The sequence below is a fragment of the Anabas testudineus genome, chromosome 4 (assembly GCF_900324465.2).
Source record: "Anabas testudineus chromosome 4, fAnaTes1.2, whole genome shotgun sequence".
NCBI classification, from domain to species: domain Eukaryota; kingdom Metazoa; phylum Chordata; class Actinopteri; order Anabantiformes; family Anabantidae; genus Anabas; species Anabas testudineus.
Window position 1 is genome coordinate 19,525,914 of NC_046613.1, and position 12,618 is coordinate 19,538,531.

Sequence of the window (12,618 nt, forward strand, 5' to 3'; positions counted from 1 at the left end):
TCCCTCTGGGATTAATAAAGTTTTTTTGAATGTTGATTTACTGAAATTGCCGTTAAACCTGTGTCTTATTTGTGTAGCAGATGTGACTGTAATTATTCAGTATAATCTAATAGATACCTAACCTAAAGTGTGCTTTGAGTTTTGGCGCCCTGTGCGATTGAGTTTTACACCCCTGATAAAGAGTAAAAAGACTCACAACTGACATGTTGTGTTATTTTCCTCAAGAGGTTAACCCTCAAACCCAGGTTAACAGATTTTCACGAAATAATTAATAATTTTGAATTTCCTGGCATCACTTGTCAATTTGAACCTCTTTTGACCCGGGTCCAATTTTGTGCGGATTTATGTTTTACTCATTTCTACTTGGCTTTTGGTTTCCCCCTCTAATCCTAAGAAAATGTAATGGATTGCTAGCCTCATATCTTCCCTTAGACGTTAATGTGAGTCTCTGTCCTGTCCATTATCCATACACCCATTACAGTGAGTAGGATAAGCACATATAGATAATGGATGGATGGACAGACAGTAGGTGCCTTAGTCATCAATCTGTAACCATCAAGGAGGGGCACAACAATGCTAAAATCACTATCGGTTGTGGCCAGCAGTAAAGAAATAGTGAGGACTTATAAAATAAGAGCAAATCATCATCAAAATCATGTATCCCATATGAACAGTCTCTATGATGGATTTTTTTTTGCTTTAATAACTTTTGTATATGAGCTAAAATGACAAACTGCTACACAGGACTTTATTTCTGATTAAACTCACCCTTAAAACTAATGTCTGGTGCACATTTCTACTTTCAGACTTCACTAGCTATCTGCAGCAATAAAAAACGAACACACCAGCAGAGTCATTATCGCACACAGCTGTTTTAATTGAGTGAATGTGTTTTAGAGTGGATTTCCTTGAATATGCAAGAGGAAATGTACTCACTGATAATTCTAACTATCTAAAATAAGCTGGTTTCGGCTTAATAGAAGGCGCCTTTTTCCTCACTAGAGAAGGCAAAAAGGTTCACCGTGCGTGTGTTTAAAATTTTTATGAATATTTGATGGGGACTTGTATTGACATGCGTTTGGGACAGTTAAACAGCTGATGGAGGAGCAGACTGCGGCTTTGGATGGAAAGTTGTGCTTATAATTTTCCCAGGAAGGAAATAACACAGGCAAAAAGAGTTCATGAAAAGGTAAGTACCCTGAAAGGCAGCTCTGCCTGGCCTTGATACCTATCTAGGTTCATATAGATTTAAAAAACAGCCGATTTCATAGGAATTTTTTAACCTATCGTTAAACAAACCAACAACATAACTGATTTATTGTTACTGCTTTAATTACACAGGTAATTTCTCTCTCTCTGTTGCTACTAGCCGTCATGTTTCATTCAATTTTTCATGTCTTTAGTCATGTTTAGTGGCCTCCTGTTGTCCCAACCTTGGCTCTGATGTTTGGTGTCAATATTCCAAAACAGGCAGCTGCATTTGTGATCTAATGAGCCGGAGCGTCCTTCGTGTCATAGCGTTTCGTGGTCATTAATTAAGGCTTCACAGCATCAAATAATTTTTTAATCCATCAGTGATCAGCCTGTGAGAGTAACAAATAGTCTTTGCTGCTACAACTTTAACTCACTCTGTCAGGTCGTACAAGCAATGAAAATGTTTGAGAGTTCTGACTTGATTTTAAGTATGAATGTTTAGTGTGCTTGTGTTTTGTGTTGCACACACCTTGCTTGCAGGCCTGGTTGGCCGCTGCAGGTTTGAGTAAGTACTGAGTGACCGCCTGCATGTAGGAGCTGTAATCCCCATAGGAGGAAACCGGTGAGCCTGAAAGAGAAGAGAATCGCTTATAAATACCTGCAAGTAATATTTGAGGATTTATTTTAAGTTGATGCAAAAGCACTTTTCATGTTTTCTAAATTTTTCAAATGAAACCAAGTAACTCTACACAAACCTATGATGTTACATAAACCCAAAAGTCAAATCCCTCCTCGTATGTAACAGCGTTCTGAGCTGTCCTCAAGAAAGAAGCCCATTTACTTACTACAAAACATTTTCTGAAGCCATAGAATAAAAAGCTAAATTTAAATCGCTGTCATTCCAAAACCAAATACATTGGTTGTGCGGTGTGTGTGTGTTAACTGTGCCTGGCCCTGCTGAGTCTGTGGCCGTACTTTCTTGTGGAGCGGCAGTGCTGTAGGAATGAGCTTGTGCTGCTTGGTAGTGCTGGTACCACTGCTGCAGCCTCCTAAAGCACACACAAACTCCTCAGCAAACATCCGGTGAAGTGGGCCAGAGCACAGAAATGTTGTTCACTGATTTTTTTTATCCTTTGCGATTGTTGTCTCCTCTATTTCTCTTCGTCTCCTTCATTAACTATTTGTTCCTGCCGTCGGCTCTCCCTTCCTCGTCCCCTTTTGTGTTGTCTTTCCAGCAAATTAAACTGAGCGTTTTATGGTTTATTAACATGACTCACTTGTTTGGATGAGTGAGGGTAATTAACCTTTAAAATTGGGTTTGCATCGCACTGCAATATCAGATATATGTCACTTGCTGCTAGAGGAGGAAGCAACACAATGAGAGAAAGAACAGAAAAGAAGAAAGACAAACAGCCAGTAGGGAGGCTTCATAACTTGTTCGGTGGAGTGTTAAGAGAGAGGAGTGATAGGACAGATGGAGACACACAGCGCTCTCTGCCAAATCCTCTCTCATTCTGTCTGTCCAATATCCATACCCATTCTCATCTCTTCCACCTCTCTGCTCCCTAGTTACAGCTCACTCTGTCACTGCTGCACTCATCATGCATCTATCAATTCAGCAGCAATCATCTCTCCCACATTTGGACCCCATAACATCACATGCACACATCCAACAGCCTAGTTCTGCATTCCTGTGTTTGGATGTGGTGTGTTATTTGTGTTGCAGTCCTGTGGGTAGGCCCGGCGTACTGGCTGTAGGGTGAGGTCTCAGTGCTGTATGGAGCTGTCTGTTGTAGCTGAAGCACTATGGGAGAAGGAGCTGGAGCTCTGGGAGACAACTGGAGCCACAGAGCTGCCCTACACTCCAGAGCCAGGTTGTCTCCCTGGGCTTTACTCCCCACTGACCCTGGGAGGAACCATGAAGGAGATGCATAAGTTTAGATCATGTGTATGTCTAATCTCAGCAGCACTCATTCCAAAAACTACATATATTGCTTGTGCCCTTGACATTGACTTTGATAAGTTTCACTACTTGTTCCGTAATGATGGATGGCAAGCTGCAGTCCTCACAGTTAACTGCTCCTACAGTTATAATCCCCTTCTTATAAAGTTGATCTTATGTTCAGCCCTCTATGTACCAAACAATCTTTGCTCCGCCAAAAAAGTACACAGCTTCTGGCAGAGCTGAGACGATATGGAGAAGAAAGAAACTTGACACAGAACTAGTGTAATCATTTCTAGGGTTGTAGTGTTCACCATTGTAAATGTTCTAATGCAACGTATATAAGCTTATATAATGCTAAAGTCATCAGCTGATTCACCTTTTAGCACAAGAGTGATAATAAACGAAAACAGCCCCTAAAGCACCTAACCTCTGTTATATCTGTGTTAAAAAGCGAAGATGTTGTAATAGCACAGTGTGAGAGGAAATACATGGAGTGTTTGTGATCTGATCTTCATCTGCAGTAAGTCACAAGTACTTATTAGTATTTCCACAACTTTCATTCCTTTGTTTGAACACATCATTAAACCATCCAACTGCTGGCTCTTGTGGTCATTCACAGCATCTCTATTGGGTTTATAGCTGGGTCATTGTAAAAGGTGGATTTACTGTTTTGTGAGTGGATTTAATTCAGTGTTTAGCTCATTGTCCTGCAGCATCAACCCCCGTGAAGCCCCATAACAGCAAGATCTGCAGGCCCAATGGCAACAAAATTGTTGTTGCTGTTTCTTGCTGATACCCAGTTACGTTCTTTACACTGTATGTGCTACAGCACTCGTGTTCTTCTCCCTGTAGTTCATCAGTTGTGTTAGATTTCTAAGTTGATCTTTGACAACTTCAGGCACTTTTTTAATTGAGAGTAGAAAGTGTTCCTACATTGGACACTTTGCTATTCTGGGTTTCGTCTATGGCAGATACATAAACAGAGATGTAACTAGGTTTAATGATCCTTCAAGCCTATCTGTTACTTATATTTTAGCTCCTGTGCATTCTGTCTGTGGATCATCTTGGCTGGTGAATACGCTGGGAGAAAACCAAATCCTATGCCATTTAGAAGCAACTTGTCTAAGTGATGAATGTCTGAGCTCTTTTTAGATGAATTTGTGACCCCTTTCAAGCTGTATGCAAATCAACAATTTGTTCTGAGGTTTTCTGACATCTCTTTTTTGGTGAGGCACGGGCTACATCAGCAGATGCTTCTTGTGAATAGCAAAAGCTTTTTTATAAGTCAAAGTAACTCTAACCCACATTCCAGTATCATTTTATTGACTCGATTCCAGGTTTGCTACCGTTCGACTGCAAGTAGCTTTTATTGAATCAGTAGCCAAGGGCTGTTTCCAAGTTAATTGATAAGTTTGCAGTTGTCTTCCGTGAGCATGGAAGTTTAGCACTGTGTTTTAGCTGAGGCTCACTGTCTTTGTCTTTTTGTTACTTTGATGAAGATCAGAAACATTATTTATTAATGCAGACAAACAGCTTCACATAATTTATCCTTCTACTATATGTTTACCTTGCAAAACCACGCCTGGCATTACATGGCCAGGTTTCAAACGGATTAGAAGGCAATCTGACTTCTTTAGGAGGATCGCCCAACAGTGAACTCTGACCATGCTCACCTTGAGGAGAAAGAAAAGGGATTTGAATAGTATTATTCACAGTGCCACTTAAAACAATCAGTAAAAACAAACAAACAAAAAAAGCATTCTGTGCTTTTTTAACTTGGTACTCAGCCTTTGTTGCACCCTCTTATATCTTTACTCTTCAATTCAATTTGGAAACGTTACTGTGGCTTGTGTGTCACTGTGTTACTCTAAAAGGGATTTTCATTGATGAACTGCTGAGAGCTGATGAGGAAATCTGGAGGACTGTTCTGTTAATTACACTTCCTTCTTTAAAAAAAACGAGAGCACTGTGGACTGAAATCTGTTTTTTTTTTTTTTTCTTCCGCAAGATCTCTGACACTGGCTTATTTGGAAGATGACGTGAGCATAGCAGTGCTTTATTCAAACAGGCATAGTCAAGGACCATAGACCAGCACAGAGTGTAGACAAACGCGTGAACAGACACTGATTTGACAAAGCAGGAGAAAGACCGCTGGGCCGGCACAGAGGCAGACACAACTTTTATATCGTATCAGTAAATAGTGTTGAGACAGAAGTGTATTATGGGAATTTCCAAAGGAGAAGCCCTTGAGGGACTGAAGCTGTTTATTCATCACCCACTTGATGTGTTGTGTGTTTTGATGAGAGAGAGACCCAATGACTTAAGTCAGGAATAAATACCTTTCCAGGGACAAAAAGAAAAATGGTAGGTAGTTGACTGCGTGTTGGGAACTACAATCACAGTTCTTTATAATGATCCTATTTTTTTTTTCAGCCAAATTATGCTTTTAATTAATGTGGCTGCTCTGATGTCATGTGCATTTATTATTTTACACTTTACACTCTCCAAATGAATGGTTTTAGACAGAAGAAAAGAGAAGTTATCAATTTGCTGCAAACCAGAGATTAGAGACAGATCAGCATCACACGTAGATCCAGAAGCAAAAAAGAATAATACAAAAACATTTTTATTCGATGTGCTCACCATGTTGGTCAGGCAGCCGTCTGAGCTGTTGTGCTGGCCTGTTGATGTATAACTCCTCAGGGGGTTTAGGGGGAGGTGGGCCAAGGCCTGAGTCTACTTATACCAAAGGAACTCTTCCAGTTAGCTGGGAGCTGCACCATCGTCCCTGGAGGAGCTGGCTGCTCTCACAAGAGGTGGATGAAGAAGGGAAGTGGAGGAGGGAGCAGAAGGGTTTGTAGCGATAGAAAGGGCGCTGTTTTGCTCTCCAGCTCGACCCTCGGAGGTACGGCATCACACCTGCTGTGAGACCACTACTGTGGCATGTGGGCAGACGGTGGCAATGACTCCTGGCCTATATCCGTAAGGTAGAAGAGACGGCAGGTACAAGGAGAGGAAATAAACATGAAGAAAAGGGAAGCAAAAAAGTAAAGGCACCAAAAGATAAGACACAAAAAACAGAGAGAAAACAAAAAATATAAATTAATGACGGTGAAAAGAAAAAAAACAAAAAGATGCAGATAAACACTGAAATGGCAAGTGACCAATTTTTTTCAAAAGGGTTCTGAGTGGTTCTTTTCCTCTTTGTTGACACCAAAGAGACAAATCACTCAGACGCTGAAATCTAGAGCTCAGCCCCCAAGTCTCTTGTAGAGCCAGTACTATTCGCTCATACATCATCACTATCCATGTTTATATTTACAGCCGAGCCCTTTCTCCACATCTCAATATTTCACTCACTCGAGGGTTTAAACAACACAAAATATGTACAAATCACAACATACACACGAGCACAAGACATACCGAACACACATAATTTAAAGATGCTCATACACACTAAAGGGAACTCTCTCTCTCTCTCACACACACACACGATCACAGTATTATAAATCCAATATTCTGTGACAAATGGCCTCTGCAGACACTAAAGATCAGCTATAACGAGCTAAGCTAACAATCCAGCAGACACATGCACTGATAAAAGCCTCACATCATAGACACCATCACATCGCAAAATTGCAAAACCTATACACACAATCAAAGGGGACACACGCGCACACACACTCACACTCTCTTCTGTTTGTGCACCCACAGTCCGTGATACATAATTTCCATTTAAAACAGCTTTTCTCAGCTGGAGATTTGAATTGTAAATGCACTGCAGCTTCCTGGGGAGTGTTGTACAGTAATGCAAAACTGTGAGGCATTTAGGATCTGCAGAGACAACCCTGACACCTGACATTAACATTATGAAGGTATTTACATATTTCTGTGGGTGTTACATCCCCCCCTTCTTCTGTGTTTACATCCTTTTATACAACAGTTAGTTAAAATAAATCCCAGCTGCTTACACATCAAGTTATTTAACTTAGAATAAAGAATAAGTATTCTTTTATCACCATATGACAACTTGGCTGAGAAAACGCATTGTGTTTTATGGCAAATGCTTCCGTGTTTGGATATAACGTTGAAGAGCCCGTATATCTTGTTTTAACTTAACACCTTAACAGAATATTGGCTTGGTTGAAGAACATTTAACAAGGAGACACTCGAGACTTATAAGGGTAAGTCTGACAAGTAAGGTTTTTTTCGTGTGAGATGAACCACTTGTTACGTCTCCTGCTCCCCTTTGACATCAAACACAAAAAACTATTTCCATTATTTACCCATGTTTGGTCAAAACATGTGTTGCCCTGCTGACCTTGAGGGCAGGCCACATAAGCAGGTAAAAAAAATGACTTTAGGTTGCTTATATTATCAAATTGGTAAGATGTTTTATTCATCGATTAAGGTTCTTAGTCTAAGTCTAACAAATTAGCAATCCCAAGAAAGAATGAGAAAAAAGGCAACACAGAGCGAATCGCAGCACCACTATGAGGCTAGAATAGATATGTGCCCCTGATTTAGCATAAACTCCATACTACTAAAAAGGTGGAACTGACTCGGTCAAAGGCACTTCTATCTTCAATTCCGCATAATTGCATTTATGCAAGAACAATTTTAAACCTAAGCAGCTATTATGCATGACAGGTCAAGTGGGTTGTCCACAGGTCTGTTTCATGTCAGGTCCGACCTCTTAGAGCAACTATAGCAGTAAGCCAAATGTGTCCTTAAAGTCTCATTTAATGCATGATTACATTCCAATCATTTGGACAGTGCTAGTAGTGAGATCAGCCCTGCTCACCGTAGGAGTCTCCCAGGAGGCCTTTCCAGCGGCACAGGCCTGGAGGCCGCAGACAAAGCTTCTGCATCAGCAGCCTGGACGGGTCCCCGAGCAGACTGAGAACCTCGGAGGAGAAAGAAGAAGAGAAAGATGAAAAGTCAAGGACAGAAGAAGAAGAAGAAAAAAAAACAGAAGCGATAACACAAAGAGAACACAGATGTTGTAGAAAGAAGGAGGGGACAGTAGGGATGACAACGGGTGTGACGAACAATTTGAACGCAGGAGGAGAATCTGGGAGGAGAGACAAAGTGGGAGACAAAACGGAAAACACCACAATAGTCAATAACTATTAGATAATACACAAACATATGATTTCAATAATACAACCCATAAAAAACAGCACTCTGCCTCTAGCAGTAGGCATTTACTTGGCATATATACATGCCACTACATTACAGAAGTGAAACTGGTACATTAGGTGTATACAGTATCATTCTCTTTTTTTTTACACGTCAATCTACAAAAATTCAGTTGCTACATGTATATAATGGATTAGAAGAATACAAAAACTATATACATATTCAGAGTATTCTTTATCTGACTAGCTAATGAGACTTAACTTTCACTTCCGCAATTAACGAAAAGACTAGAGACATTTTAAAAGAAAATATGCAAATGAAATACGAGGGAAATTCCAGCCCTCGAGGTCTTCCTTTAAGCACAAAAGAGCCATTAGGTTGTAATTTTGTATTTTTAATTTTTATGCATGAGGTGCTGAGGATGTAAAAGCCACATATGCATTTGGCCACAACTATGTTTAACCCCTCACACCAACTATGCAAATTTCCTCAAACAGTCACAAACAAAACAACCAGGTGTCTACACTGCTGATGCGTTTGTCTTGATGTGAGAAGCTGTTGCTGTGCGAGCTGCCTGTGCAAGAGGTTCTGGGAACTAGTCCATTACCAAGCATTGCACTCTGCAGGAAAAGGGAAACCGACACTACTGTTACAAACACATCAACACAAACACAACAAACAAATTCCCACATAGATGTTGTTTGGGACTGGTGCGCCTTCCCCCGGGTGAGCCGAGCTGTGGTGAGAGGAGGTCTGAAGAACGGCAGGTTAGTGTGACATCCATACTTCCCTAAAACACACAGAGTCAACAAATAAGAACTCAATCATGCTATATTGTGATTTTCTTTTTTATTTTTGTTTTCACTAATGCATAATCAATCATCATCTCAAAAGCATCCACAGAGGATTATTAGTCGACAACCAATCCATCAGTCATTTACTCACATCTTAGGTTGTCACGCAGCTTCAGTTTTATAACAACCTACGATAAACCCACATTGGACATTATGTGGGCACGCCGCAAATTGCCTCCCTCGTAACTTTTTTTACCCCCAGTTTAATTTCATTTTGTGGTTTATTGATGCTGTTGAAAAGACTCCAGTAAACAAAAAAAAAATCAGTGCAGAAAAAAAAGCAGAGAAATTCTAATTCAAACTTCTTCTTTCTGTTTGTATTAGTGTAATGCTACAGACATTGTCTAAACAGAATAGAAAACAGCCTCTTACTCCTTTTTTTGTGCTTGCAGATATTAAGTGTCTTCATGTACTGATTTATTAAGAAAATATATTCAGTTACTTTAAAAGTAATACTAACTATTAAACTCATTGGACGTTATAATATGCAAAACTACTGGACCACTTCTGTAGCAGTTCTGACATCACTACATCCACCAGTTTGTGTTTTATTCTCGGATGGATTAAAAACGACTACACACCCTCGAACTCTCCTACCTGGAGAGACCCTGCAACAGTCTTTTGTTAAGTTCCATCAGAAAACTTTGTTGTAGAAGGTTCCCAGGACGACTTTCAAGTAAATCGAGACTTGCAGAAACTTTATCTACGTGTATCGAGTTATATTCTTAAAGATAAGATACTGGTAAGGCCAATATCCATCTGCTTTTATTTGTGGTTAGGCGAAACTTGGAAACTGAACAATATTCCTAGAGCTATCAAGAAAAAAAAGTTTGAGTTATTTTGTTCTCATAGTGTATTAATTTACATATGTTTTGAGTGATGTGTGTGTTGGTGTGTGGGAGGGGTGTTATGGAACCAGCTTAATCTTTACCTTTCACTGATACTTTTTTTTAGGCACTAATTTTACAGTTAGTCTTTACTTGATACGTTTGTTTTCTAATTCAATGCCGTTTCAACTGGTACTATTGTTTTCACAGAGAGGCCAAATCCTCTTTAGCCGTTTGACTGGAGGTGCGTGGCTATGATAAAACAAACTAGTTGGTGACCAAAATATTTTGAAATGGTGCAGGCAACAACAACCTGATTGTTGCCCAAGCAACGACCTAATCTGAACTAAAACAGATTCTGAAATGATGCAGCACACATAGATCAATTGGAGTCACCTGGCAACAACAAGAGTTTGGATTGTCTGACATTGTTTTTATATTTAATTAGCACAGTGAGTTTTTTTTAAGTTACTGTAGAACGATACAAGAACGATAATCTCATGTAAGGTCTCTAACCTGCATCACATCAGACACAGTTCAGTTTTGTGTGAGAGCGATCTGTATACTTGTTGATAATCTCTTACATGTATACTAATGACCCGCTTCACTGTATCACGCGCCTATGTTCACCTCAAATTTTTTTCTTTTCTCCCTCCCCGAACAGGTAGAGAAATTTAACATTAATCAAAGTTCTAATTTTAGACTTTAATTGTGCATGCTCTTCTTTAAGAGAGCTCACCCACCTCCCCATCTTCTCTTCTTCCTGTTCTATTTGTTCCTCTAATGGTCAGACGATTTATTTTAATACCCGATTAGCCATTCATCAACTAATGAAGTCGGCGACAAAGTGATTACGTATGTAGCAGGGTCTAACAGAGGGACATGGCTCATACAGTGGATCTCTGTTATCACCAAGCCCTTAGGAATGAAAAGATTGAGCAGTTCAGGCCATGATTGGTTCTAAAGTTTCAAAAGATGATTCAAAATGGGCCTGAGCATACAAGTGTGATCTCAAATGGATTATGTATACTATTTAGATATGTCTCATGGTAAAGGACTGTTGACATCCACATACACCTGCTGCTCCTTGCTTTATGAGATCAAAACAAGCACGGTTGTCCTTTATTCAGGTGGCTACATGGTCTCTTTACCACGTCAACTTCACGTTAGAGGTACTACATCTATAGTTGTTTCAGGTTATCTGTATCAGCAATCCATCACGAGTCCTGCACCAGTGATTTCAACTTACAACAAATAATTAAAAGCCATGTATTAATTATTCAGTAGTTCCGTGTAAGGAGAAAAAAAAACATTTATGTTTGTTTATTGTGTTGTGCAGAAAGTTGCAGAATTCAGTTACAAGACAACTAAAATGCAAAATGACCCCAAAGGGCCAAATAATGTCGCTGCTCCATTTGCAGCACTCGTCACTGCCATTCAGTCATACCTCCTCTTTTTCAGTGTGGTCCCGGTCTCATGGGATCTGCAGGGCAGCAGGTTGGTCTACTGGTCAACAGCTGGGCCAGGTTTGGTTCTGGTAGAGACCTTTCCTATTACTCAGAATCTGGAGAAGAACAAATACCACACATAGAAAAGTCTGAGGAGGAAAACTTGGACTGTTGTGTGCGGAGAGGTGTGTATGTATGTGTGTGTAGTACCGTTTGCGTTTTGATCTTGTCATTAGAAGCTCCTGATGGCTGTGGTATCATTACAACTAGTTTACCTCATCAAATATGTTGCAGTGTCAACAGAGCCAGAGTCGATTCGGGAGGACAAATGAACAACAATAAGTAGAGAAAGGGACAGAGCTGTGTGAGAACGAGCGGAGGGGAAAAGGCGACAGAGAAAAGAAGTATATATATAAAAAAAAAACAGAGCAGAAGTGATGGGACAAAAAGCAGAAATAGAACTTAGCAGTGGAAGTTTTGTAATTCATATGTTCTCTGACATTTTAACATGTCCGCATACTGCTTGAAAAACACCTGAGCCAATTTCTGTAAGGTTGAGGCAATCATGTGACAATCATGCAATCTGTGTGAGGTGTGAATAAAAAAATATCACACTGTACAAAACAAGTACCTGACGTGGTGCATTTTAGCAGACTGTATGCAAAACTTGTCTTATAAAACTATTTATTACCCAATGCAACAACCAAAGTGTACGAAAAGCATAAAGTACAAGGTAAACTGCCAAGACAGTGTAAGGAATATCAAATAATTAATTTTGTATTAGACAAATCTAAATCAAATTTCGTTGTCGTATAGCTCATGTTCTTTCCTCAAAGTCACACAACTTGAAATAACTTATCAAGACCCAGAAATCAAGATATCGTTCCTGTTCAGTTGTGACAGTCCTGACTTGTATTACTGTATAAGTATACTGTATGTATTACCGTAAATATTACTTAAAAAAAAATACTATATATATTTTAACGTTTCATGTTTGATACAGGTTACAAGTATATTTCACCTGACACGAGCCGAGTTTCCTGGAACTAAGAGCACTCTGTGACTCGTGTTTAATTGAAAGACGTACCGTAAAGTACATTCCCAAATATGATTCAATCATTCATGCGTTGTGGAAATTTAATCAACAGATCAAATGGCAATCCTATGAATAGACTGTGTCAAAATCAAATGGAGGCAGCCTTTGCTTG